The sequence below is a fragment of the Chionomys nivalis genome, chromosome 10, assembly GCF_950005125.1.
Source record: "Chionomys nivalis chromosome 10, mChiNiv1.1, whole genome shotgun sequence".
Classification (NCBI taxonomy): Eukaryota; Metazoa; Chordata; class Mammalia; order Rodentia; family Cricetidae; genus Chionomys; species Chionomys nivalis.
Genome location: NC_080095.1, coordinates 45771352 through 45783611, shown reverse-complemented (window position 1 = coordinate 45783611; position 12260 = coordinate 45771352). Strand labels below are relative to the sequence as shown.

Genomic DNA, 12260 nt, shown 5'->3' with positions numbered 1-12260 from the left:
CTCTGGGTCATCCTGGCATTACGCTCCCACGAGGCTTTGACCACGTTTCCCCCAAACATGTCATCCCCTTTGAAAACAGCCTCACTCATGCCTGTTTCTTTCCCCTACCACGGGGTGAATTCCTGGAGACCGCAGGTCTTCTATTGGATGGCTGGATAAGCAGACTAGAGCGGGATCCTGTGGAATTCTTGGCTGATGGCGTCATCCAGCTTGGTATTAACCAAAGCTAGCAATGCCTGGAGTTTGTCTCTAATATCTAGGGCGCCTTCGTGGAAAGGGAACGCTCCCATTAAACAGCATCAAAAGGGTTCTACAGGGCTGTCTTTGCGGATGGGAGGAACAAAGGGGGTGCGCTCTTCTCCTTCTGTGTCCAAGCATCACCACAGACTGGGAGTGGGTGGCCTGGGTCTGGAAAGCATACAGGGAGAGTCATGCTGGGAACAGTGTCCCAGGCAGGCATCCCTGGGGACACCGCAGGCTCCTACATAGGCAGAGGTCGAGTAGGTTCGAGGCAGAGGATAACAAAACCCATTCTGTGGCTTCTACCGTGTGCACGGGCAGTTGGTTCTCATGAGGATTCATTTCCCAAAGAGGTTTAACCAGCAGCTGCTGGCAGGAAAGTCCCCTGCACCAGCCTCTCTCCTCTGTAACTATTTAGGGTAAGCTGGGGCTTGCGGGATTCAGTCTGCTTCTCTGACTGGAACCTAAATCCTCTCGCCTACTCCATCTCCATGGCCTGGGACCTTCAAAGGGAGCCAGAAAGGGGTCTAAAACACCATTTCATTTGCAGGCCTTTCCCCTGAGAAATTCCCAAATCTCCCAGAAAAAAAAAAAAAAGTAGAGATCAACTATCCAAGCCGGGTTTGGCATTTGCCTGTAAGCCCAGCTCTCAGGAGGTGGAGGCAGGAGGATCAGGAGTTCAAGGCTTTCTTCAACTACTTACGGAGTTCTACATAAAACCTTGTCTAAAAAAAAAAAAAAACAACAAGCCCACAAGCCCACTTACAAAAAAATTGATGATTCACCAAAATAAACAAAACCACTCTCACTAGCAATACGGAGTACTTCTCTAACCAGATCTGGGGGATTCCCTACACATACACACACACCGAGAGAGAGAGAGAGAGAGAGAGAGAGAGAGAGAGAGAGAGAGAGAGAGAGAGAGAGAGAGAGAGAGGAACACAGAGAGAGAGAGAGAGAGAGAGAGAGAAGGGAACACAGAGAGAGAGAGAGAGGACACGAGAGGGAGAGAGAGAGAAAGAGAGAGAGAGAGAGGGAGCGCAGACACACACACAGAGATTCCTCTACAGATACACACTGCTTATCCTAACAGTTTATTTTAACCCTCACATTACACCGAGATGATGCCAGATCCCACAGATTTCAGGGCTCGGTCCCATACGGCTGCCTCACCTCAGATGCCAATCACGAGCAGGTTTTCACCAACACTTCTGATCACTGACGACAAACCATTATTTCCAGCCCCCTGATTCTGCCTGATTCATTTGCTCTGAATTTTCACAGAATTCACAGAAACACATACCTTGACCTGGGCAACCGGATGGAGAAATAAGCGGAGCGAGGTAAAGGTGGTGAGTTTGCACTCCTGGCGCCCTCTGAGCAACTGGGAACACAGCTATGCTGATGTGATTGTCAAGAGTTTTTATACTCTGAGAGGTTGCCGGCTAGGGCTAGAAGGCCCACCCCTCTAAGCTCTTTGTCATGAGGTGTTTTTGTGATTGGCTCCACCCTAAGCATTTCATTAGTGAAAACAAGTGTAACCAAAGGGGCTCATTCAACTGTGTTAGCTTATTCTATAGTGAGACCAGTCCTAAACACTAAGGATTTGGCAGGTTCCCAAACCACTCAGTAACCACCCAAAGCTACAAACCCAACTGGAGCCCAAGTACCCTACGGGATGGACAGTGTATCGCTATCCCCAGGGAAGTGAATGGGAGGTGCACACATAGAGATGGCAGCTGCCCCCACGATGCACTTGGCTTTGGCCTTCCGCTTGGCTCCTTGCTCTGGACTTGGGCTCTGGATGTCCCTGCCTGCTCCTCCTCTCACCCCCATCTTCTCTTTAACGTAAGGACTCTTTGTCTTGTCTCCTTTCTGTCCTCTCTTGTTCCTCCTTATCTAATCCATCCTACCTCAGCAAGCCCCTCCCGGTCTCCCTCGCTAAGCAAAGCGCTGATTGCCCAACTAGTACACCTGGGGATGTGGGCTTTGACCACCCCCACACAACCTCTTCCCCTTCCCTCCCACCATACTCACTGGCACCTGGTCACTCCTGCCTGCTGTCTGAAAAGCTGGACAGCTGCTGGGCTTTCTAATTAACCGCCTGGCTGCTGTCCCAGAGCTAGGCATGTGTTACAGTAAAAGCAACTCCTTAGCCTCCCTTCATCCATAATACCCCCCATGCGGATCCCATCAGGTCACAGCCAGGGGCTCCAGAAGCCCCATCACATGACACTAGCAAGCCACCTCCTGTCAGTCATAAGAGAAAAAATAGCGACCTTACAACCCTACGGAGTGCTCAGGGCTTTGTCTGCCCCACCCCCATCACTGTCGAGGTCTTAGAGTATATATACCTCAGGTCTCCAGGAGCAACAGGGCCCCCTCAGAAAGTAGAAGTTTTGTTTTGTTTTGTTTTTTAAAAACCACAGCTAGACTGGCCTAGCAGTGTGGTGCCAGGCCCTGCCTCCATCACTAAGCCACCCCAGAGATTTCTACCTAGGCCAAGAATCCTTATTATTCAAGTTCACTGTAGGCCAGCATCGTATGAGGTGTGATTCACACAATGCTCTTGCCTCCTCACCCTAGACAATTCCCACCCCTTGTTACAAGGTACCCAGTGTGCTGGACAGTGCCAGTTCAGCCAAGCAAAACCCCTGCCTGCCAGGCAGTGGTCATCCAGCTAGAAATGCCCCTTGCAGGCAGGCACTGGTTCCTTGTCAGCCACTGTTTAACTAAGGACAGGTTTAATAAGCGACGGCAAAATGTAACACTTTGATTGATGGCCTACACTTCCATCTGCCTGTGATCAGAAGAGCTTAAGTAGCCTTACCATGCCCCACAATACTAATAGTTTTTTTTTTAAATGAAAATGTTCTTGCTGCCTACTCACACCCTCCCAAGACAGAATTTCTCTGTGTAGCCCTGGTTGCCCTTTAACTTGCTTTGTGGACAGACCATGCTGGCCTCAAACTCACTGAGATCTACCTGCTTCTGCCTCCCAAGTACAGGGATTTAAGGTGTGCACCACCACCACCCAGCTATTGAATATTCCTTTTTATCCAGGTTAATATGAGTTTTCTGTCACTGTCCATCAGGAAAATCCTAAGACAGGCACGAGGCTCACACATCCATACGTCCACCTATACTGCTCCAACAGCGGTGGCTCTGTGCCTTGCAGACAGAAAGGGAATCATGGAGAACAGGAGAGAAGTCAGACCTCAAATATGGTGAGTTAATTTGAGCAGGAGAGCCGACACTTCAGACATTCCAAATCTCCCTTCTGGCCACTGTCTGGGCTTCAGTTGGAAGAGAAGAAAACTAGCCTAGTAAACCTTGACCATTCCCTGGAAACAGTACCCACAGGGACCAGAGAGAGGGGCGAGTCAAGAACACGTAGTACAGTGTTGGCACCATTGGAGTCCTGGCCTCCAGCTGCTCTTCCCTGCTAGAGATCTTTACTTTCTTTCTGATTTGAGCTACTAAAAGCTGTGTCAAAGTTGTTTACCATCTCTGCTTCCTGAGCACGTCTTGCCTTGAGGATCAGAGGATAATGTTTTCGCCTGTTGACCCACCTGAGTGTTGGGTATATAAGCCTCTGTGGTGCTATTGAATAAAGGGCTTTTTACCAGTGACTAGAGGTCCATGTCTCTGTCTCTCTGTCTGTGTGTGTGTTTGTGTGTTTCAACCTCCAGCCCCTTGCCCGAAGCTTGCAAACTTTATGGTAGCGCATAGAGCGCAGACAGGCGTTGTGTGCTGCGGTACAGAAATTTGTTCTTTTCTAAAAATTCCAGAAATAGACTGCCCAAACAGATAGTCACTACACGCAGGAGATTAAGTGTTAATAAATAAAAAAATAAATAATAAAAATGAAATTGAATGAAGTTAAAAAACGAAGCTCTCGGATGAACTAGGCACATGGCAAGGATTCAAAGCTGTATGTGGTCCTTGCCTGCCATACTGGACAGCAGGCGTGGACTATTTCCCCTGCACAGGAAATGGCACTGGAGAGCCCTGCTCCAGATTGGCTAACACCGAGTTCCCTTCCCTTGGCCCCGAGATTCTTGGCCTTCTGAACATGTGTCTGAATTCTCCAGAAACAGGTCTAGGCAGCCAAAGCTACCATTTGAAATGAGGGAAAGCTAACCATTCACAGAAGTCACCAGCTACTGTCTGCAGACAGACTTTTTTGTTTTTCGAGACGGGGCCTCTCTGTGTAGCCTGAGCTGTCCTGGAACTCACTCTGTAAACCAGGCTGGCCTTGAAATCATAGAGATCCACCTGCCTCTGCCTCCTGAGTGCTGCCACCCAGCTCTGAAGAGTGATTTCAAGGGACCAGACGACAGCCATGGCTATTGCTGAATGAGGCTAGCCCTTGGTCTCTGGCTATAGCTCAGGCTACTGGTATTGCTTTGAGTGTTGAAAATCATTTATCGCTGCTCTTCCGTGCCAGACAGCTTCTGACAGGCCTTCTCATCTCACATAGGCCCCAGTGGTTTAGGAGGATGATTTCAAAGAGGTTAGAAGACTCGCTGAAGTCTACGGCTAAAAAATTATTCCTATCAGTACCTACCCCCCCACACACACATACACACCACTTATAAATGATGGAGGTCTGCTTATAGCAATGGGCCATTTATAGTTGACAGCAGTTCCTCATGCACGAGCTACTGGAGATCTCTCACAAGACAGCCACCTCCCAAGGGCCTGCCAAGCAAGGTTTGAAAGGGACCATACCATAACCACAGCACGGAAAATAAATCTGTGATAGCAGTAGGGGTCAGAAGGTAGACAGAGCCCGTGACATTTCTCCTGGGTAAAGAGGGAAAGGATGCAATGCAAATTTATTTTGGGAAGCTCTCCAGCCCACAGGTTCCTTATCTCTGCATTCCCTTGTTCTAGACAGCACTTGATATATCCATCCATCAACCTAGAGGGAAGGCAGGGGGTATGTCCTCCAAGGATGAGGAACTTCGGCTCAGAGCAGCCTGAAGGGCAGGTAGACCGGGGTGCCGGGTATGGACTGGAGAGTGATGGTTCATCTGTGGAACTGTGAATGCGCTTGTCTGCTCACCACCTGGTCCCATCTGGCCTGTTTCCCTTAAGTGATGGCACACAGGAGAGGTTGTCAAACACTTGGCAAAGCTGACGCCAGCCACCTCAGGCACCTTCATCAAGAGCCATGAACTCAGCAATCCCGGCCCCTCCCTTGGCCGCTTGCTGGACAGCTCCATCTACTGAGCCAGCACCCCAGCCTTGCAACACACTCAAATTATGGTTCCAAACAGCAGTTAGGCAAGAGTAATTAAAGGCAATGTTATCTCAGTCAGCCTCTCATTAGCCACATAATTAGACTGCTGAAAATAATTAACATTCCTTTTGACAAAGGAAACAGAGGACCCATTACGTTCATTAAGGCAGCCTCAAGCCGGCCCGAGGAGGCTGAAAGAGGAACTCATCACCTAGTCCTGCCCATGGCACAGCAGCATTGGGTGACTCAGACCAAGTGGCACATCCCGCCCTGGGCCAGGCTGGTGGCGTGAGCTGATGCATGTGACACTGTAGACCTCCATGTATCGGTTACACATAATAACACACATGCGCGCAGGGAGAAAACAACCATTGGGAAGGCCGGAGCCCAAGGGCAAGCATCTCTCTCCTCATGGCCCTCGGCACGACAGAATGTTCCTAGACATTTTCTAGGAACAAGTAAGCCAGTACAGCACCAGAAAAAAAAGAAGGAGCCACAGGGACCTCCTGAGATCAGAAGGCAGGTGAGAATAAGCTGAGGAGAACCTCCCCCCACCAAAACAATAAAACGGCAACAACAGCCAATACATTCAAAGCACAAGTGATGGACATCGCTCCAAGGATTTGCCACATGTGACCTCACTTGGCGCTTACAAAAATCCTGTGAGGTAGAGACAGTCATTGCCTCTCCTATATAAGAAGAGACCCAGAGAGGCCAGAAGAAACTTTCTCCGGACCATGGTGCCCGGGCTAGGACTACAACACAAACAGCGTGGCTAGAGATTCTCCGTTCTACTAGAGGGCCACTTCTGGGGTCCGTATTTAAAGTGAGCATATGTGGGACACCTGGGGGGCGGGAGCAGAAGTGGACGCTGGGATAGAGAGACCAGGAGATGTCTAGATCATGATGCTACCCGCAGGCATTATCCCATCCTTCTGGGGACAACATCGCACAAGTGGTGGCTGGCGCGAGTACTTAGAACTGACATTCCCAGAGAAGTGACCTGAAGACTTAAAAGGAACAGATCAACAAAGACAACAGGATGAAGTGATTTAAAGTAAGACAAGTAGAAGTCGGTCTCTCCTCCACCATGGGGCTCCTTGGGGTTAAACTCAAGTCACCAGGCTTGGTGGCAAGTGCCTTTACTCACTGAACCATTTAGCTGGCCCAGAAGCTACTTTTTAAAATATCTACCATGACACAGTACTTAATAGGATTTTGTTGAACAAAGCAAAAATCATTAGGTCCTGTCTCGTATACCAACCAGGCTGTCCATAACCGGCTGTCCCTCCAACACATATTCTAGCCTCTTGGTGTCTCTGCTCAGAATCCCCCCAACTCCATCTGGAATGTCCCCTTCTTTCATCTTTGTTCACCTACTTGTCCTTCACCACACACACACAAAGATGACAATCTCGAACAAAAAGAAAAAGAAATCACTCTCCATGGAAAGAGTTCAGCACGACCCTGCCCCCAGACTCCTGAAGGTACCTAATTCTCCAGGGTCCCAGGACAGTGCCGGTTGAACGGTTCAGTGAGCTCACAATATTAACTCCTAGGCCTCTTACCCTTCAGCAGGTTCAAGTTTTGTCTTGGCAGGCAGTAGGAAGCTAACGAGAGGGCCCAGTGCTGCTTTAATATCCCTCTGTGTGCAATAAAGCTGAGTAATATCAGTCACACTCTGCTGGGCCATCTGCGTGAGTGACAAAGTCAGGCTCTACTGACAGAAGGATGAGGAAGACAGGTGTGGAGAAGCCGTGACTCAGTGGGTTCAGGCTCAGCACAGCCAGGCTCTTCCATGTCGGCCATGGCTTCCAAATGAACTCTATTGACACCACAGTAGTCCTACAGGTTCTGAGAAGTGGGAAGCCATTGGCCATCATTCTGCTGTTCTTATGTGACTTTAGAGTGTTTGAAGGAAAAGAACACACTAAATTATGATCATAATTATATTTGTTTTGAGGTGTTGGGGATTGAACCCAGGGCCTTATTCTGCTAGGCAAGCACAAGGCCCCTGAGACAGAGTCCCAGTCCCTTTTGCATGATTTTTGTTCTTTTTATTTTGGTTTGGTTGAGGCAAGAGTATCAGTATGTCTCCCAGGCTGGCCTCCAATAGAAATTCTCTTGCCACAGCTTGGGATCACGGGTGTATGCCACCACACTTAGCCTAAGCACAGCTTGGCTGGATGCTGCATTGGCCAGGAATGCTATTAACATGTAAATTGAAAGGATATCCTGCTTCATATCCTTTGGGACGTTACCAAGAAATGGTCATCATTTTGGAGGATGACATGAGTCTCAGTATCACCTTTCAGGTATGCTGAGTCACCCACAACAACACCCATATCTAATTTCTGGGCACCCAATTCTCAGTGGTTACTTGCAAAGATTTCAGTCTCTGACTTCCAGGTAATTGTGCCAAAGCAATTATGCGCTAGATATATGATATTACAGGATAACTAACTTCTTCCTCTATTTATCTTTAAGATTAGAGTTAACTTTTCATACTGACTTTAAAGACTTGATGTGTTGGTTGCACCTACCTGTAATCTCAGCATTTGGGAGACAAAGGCTAGAGGTGTGAGAGGTCAGCCTGGGCAACAGTTCGAGGCTAACCTGAGCTAATCAAGACTATCTCTCAAAAGTAAAACAAAACAAAAACCCAAAAGACCTGTGTGGTGGTTCATGCCTGTAATCCCAGCTACTTGGGAGGCTGAGTCAGGAAGGATCAAAGTTTAAGTAAGGTTTCACTGGACTATAAAGTGAGTTTAAGGCAAGCCTCGGCAATTTAGTGAGACCCTGCTTTAAAAGAAATATATAAAAGGGCTTGGGATGAACTCAGTGGTAAGGTCCTGGAACAACCTCCAGTATTCCCTCCGAGAGAGAGAGAGAGAGAGAGAGAGAGAGAGAGAGAGAGAGAGAGGGAGAAAAGGAGAGGGAGAGAGAGAGAAAGAGAGAGGGAGAGAAAGTGAGAGGGAGAGAAAAGGAGGGAGAAAGGGAGAGGGAGAGAGAGAGAAGGAGAGAGAAAGGGAGCGGGAGAGAGAGAGAGAAGGAGAGAGAAAGGGAGAGGGAGAGAGAGAGAAGGAGAGAGAAAGGGAGCGGGAGAGAGAGAGAAAGAGAGAGGGAGAGAAAGTGAGAGGGAGAGAAAAGGAGGGAGAAAAGGAGAGGGAGAGAGAGAGAAAGAGAGAGGGAGAGGGAGAGAAAGTGAGAGGGAGAGAAAAGGAGGGAGAAAGGGAGAGGGAGAGAGAGAGAAGGAGAGAGAAAGGGAGCGGGAGAGAGAAGGAGAGAGAAAGGGAGAGGGAGAGAGAGAGAAGGAGAGAAAAAGGGAGAAAGAGAGAAGGAGAGAGGGAGAAGAAACACAAAACCATTAATAACAAGGGATAAAGGCTGGGGCTGTAACTAAGTGATGGACCCTTGTTTTTCATGTACAGCCCTGAATTTGATCTCCAGTACTGAGAAAAGAGACAAAAGTTTAAGTATATATAGGTAGGTGTCAGTGTTTATGAATTTTATTCAGATTATGTGAATTTTATTTAGAGTAATCAGGAAGCACTACAAACTTGCTAACTAGAAGGGTGTATCGTTATAGGTTATGTCAACTTTAAAAGTGAAGGGGTATGAAGGTGGGCAGAAAATTAGGGTCAATTCAAGTGATCTGTCCTGCAGAATAAAGACACTGGTCTTTTCCCGGTACAGACTGGCTCTCCCAAATGATCGATATATAGATGATATGGCCAATCTTCAATTGAGCACCTTCGGGAAATGTCATTGACCTAACTAATTCAAGTTCTACTATAGCTCAGCATTTTCCAGCTCAATGTAACAACAGAAAGTACTGGAGAGGGCGGGGAGATGGCAAAGGGTTCCGTGTCTGGAGGCCGAGATGTGTTTAGAGGAAGCCCAAGAAACAGGTGCCAAGCTGAGTCTGTGGGATATCCTCATAATGGAGATGAAGATGAGTAAACAGTATGCAAGAGGATGCCTAGGGATGCTGTGGAAAGTGCCACCTTATCAGGAATCGTGAGCAGTAGGGGCAGAGAAGAGGGCAGCCCAGAGACTTCCCAACGGGTTAAAATGGCAGAGCTAGAAGTATTTACCTCTCAGCCTCTAGAGGGGCCTGGTCAGTTAACAGGGGATGCGACCAGGCCTTCCACAGGTCTAGCCATTATGTCTCAACAGGGACAAAGTCGAAGGGTATGTGCGCTGTGAGTGAGAGAAGATAGTTGATCCTGTGTATCTCATAACACAATGGACATGCAGGGGTAAGAGAAAAGGACCTGTGATGGAGGTGGGTCATTTGTCTATCTGTTGCTTTCATTGGTTAATTAATAAAGAAACTGCTTGGCCTTTGATAGGACAGAAAATTAGATAGGCAGAGTAGACAGAACAGAATGCTGGGAAGAAGGCAGTGAGGCAGATGCCATGCCTCTCCTCTCCAGGTGGTTGCCATAGCTCTCCTCTCCAAGATGGATGCAGGTTAAGATCTTACCGGTAAGTCACCACCTCATGGTGCTACACAGATTATTAGATATAGGTTAATCAAGATGTGAGAGTTAGCCAGTAAGAGGCTAGAGCTAATGGGCCAAGCAGTGTTTAAAAGAATACAGTTTCCATGTAATTATTTTGGGTAAAGCTAGCCGTGCAGGAGCTGGGCGGTGGGAAGCGGCCCGCAGCTCCACACTACAGACTGCTTAAGCCTGGTCAACATACATCTTTGCATCCCAATTCCTCCCAGTTTCCTAGCAAAAAGAAGAGGAATGGGGGCTGGAGAGATGGCTTGGCGGTTAAGAGCAGTGGCTGCTCTTCCAGAGGTCCTGAGTTCTATTCCCAGCAACCACATGGTGGTTCACAACCATCTGTAATGAGATCTGGTGCCTCTTCTGGCCTGCAGGCACACATGCAGACAAAATACTGTATATATAGTAAATATATATATATATATTAAAGAAGAGGAACAAGAGGAGGAGAAAGGGAACACAATGATATCTTATATTCTATCATTTTTGTGTGTCTTTGTTGTTATTGCATTTCCCATGAGCATTTGAATCTAGATTTTAATTTTCAGATGTGTGATCAACAGGAGTGGTGGCTTATGCTTATAGTTCTCAGCACTTGGGAGGATGAGGCAAGAAGGCAATTACAGCACCAGTCTTAGGCCAGACTAGACTCACAGTGAGACCTTATCTCAAGTCAATAATATAATGTCCAGTCAACACAACTGTAGGGATTAATAAGCAAACTGATGGTCAATAAGAAGTTGTATCACTTCCCAGATGAAATAGGAGAAACAACATCATGTGCTCCAAAGAAACACCCAAGGAGGTGCTTCCAGAAAACATCAAGCCTGTTCATGTGGGCTAATATGCCAAGGAGGGAACAGGGCATAGCCTCTAGCAGGTGTGTCCCAGTACATCTTGAAGCCAAAGCCTTAGAGGTCCAAAAATTCTTCAGGGACCAAGCTGTAGGCCAGGACCAAGTGAGGCAAGAAAGGCACTGGCAGCTAGGTGTTGCAATGCTGTGACACTAATCACAACACTTGGGAGGTTGTGGCAGGAAGGTTTTGAGTTCAAGGCCAGCTGGGGCTACATAGCAAACCTCAGCTTAAAAACCAACTAACACCACTTGCTTGAAGTCTAAAATTTAAAGCAACTTAGTAACGAAGATTTTGTGTGTGTGTGTGTGTAATTTACGTTTACATGTACATCTTCTGGAAGCTGAGATTAAAGGCGTGTGTCAGAGTATTTTTAAAATTTTATACACACACACACACACACACGTATATGGGATCCCTTGGAGCTGCAGTTACAGGTCAAGGTGAGCCACCTAACATGTGTGCTGGGATCAGGTATTCCACAAGAGCAGTAAGAGCTCTCGATCACTGAGCCATTTCTTCAGCTACCATAAATAGTATTTTAACAAAACATTTTAAAAATCTGAGAGATCTAATAAAGAATAAATGAAGAATTGGTGGCAGAATTAATACACACTATGGCTTAGCAGTTAGGAGCAATGGTTGCTCTTCTAGAGGTCCTGAGTTCAATTTCCAGCAACCACATGGTGATTCACAACCATCTATTTGGAGGGATTTGATGCCCTTTTCTAGCATAAAGTTGTTCATGTAGACAGGGCACTAATATACATTTTTTTTTTAAAAAGGAACCAATTAGAAGAGATCATAGAAAAAAATCTACTTTACTATAATACCTAAAACATAGCCAACCATGGTATGAATAGTGAATTTATGAAATAAACCAAACTTTACCAAAACTCATAAATAAGTCAATATTGGTTTTGGTTTGTCTCAAAAAACAAAAAAAAAATTAAACAGTAAACTGTGGTCAATGGTATCAGCTTCATGGGAACCAGGGCTGGGATGCAGGAGAGGTCAATGAAGTGGAGACTTCTCTGGCGTTCTGTAACATCTGAAGAGCTCAAGGACCCGCCCCACCATCAGAGCCAACACCCTTGGGATTCAGAATGTTTTAGGTTTTTGAAGAAGTAATTCTGAGCACATATTGTAAACGACACAGTTCCCATAGTGGGGGGTAGGGAATCTCCCCTTAGATAAACACACTAACACCCCTGCCGTGACACTTGTGAGCACACACACTCTGTCACGTGTAGCCCTCCATGACTCTCGTAGGCCGGTCGGGTCATACTGCCGTCAGTTAACTCTCAGTTTAAGGATGTTTATATTTCATTGTCATTAAAGAGACCCATGGTGTGGTGAGAGTTAATTAGAACTCCGAAAGGGGAAAGGCAGCAGATCGGA

The 12260-nt window shown here is 47.1% G+C and overlaps 1 protein-coding gene across 7 annotated transcripts in view; it reads right to left on the bottom strand.

The window, feature by feature from the left end:
• The window catches only part of Tmem229b (transmembrane protein 229B), a 40961-nt gene that overhangs the window by 17135 nt on the left and 11566 nt on the right, over positions 1-12260 (bottom strand). Inside the window, exon 1 of one of the 7 annotated variants that reach the window (XM_057783149.1) lies at positions 1544-1604. The exons of the other annotated variants lie outside the window; for them this stretch is intronic. The gene's annotated coding sequence lies outside the window, so the exon portion shown is untranslated. Of the gene's footprint in view, positions 1-1543; positions 1605-12260 lie in introns of those variants that run through there. 7 annotated transcript variants of the gene reach the window in all.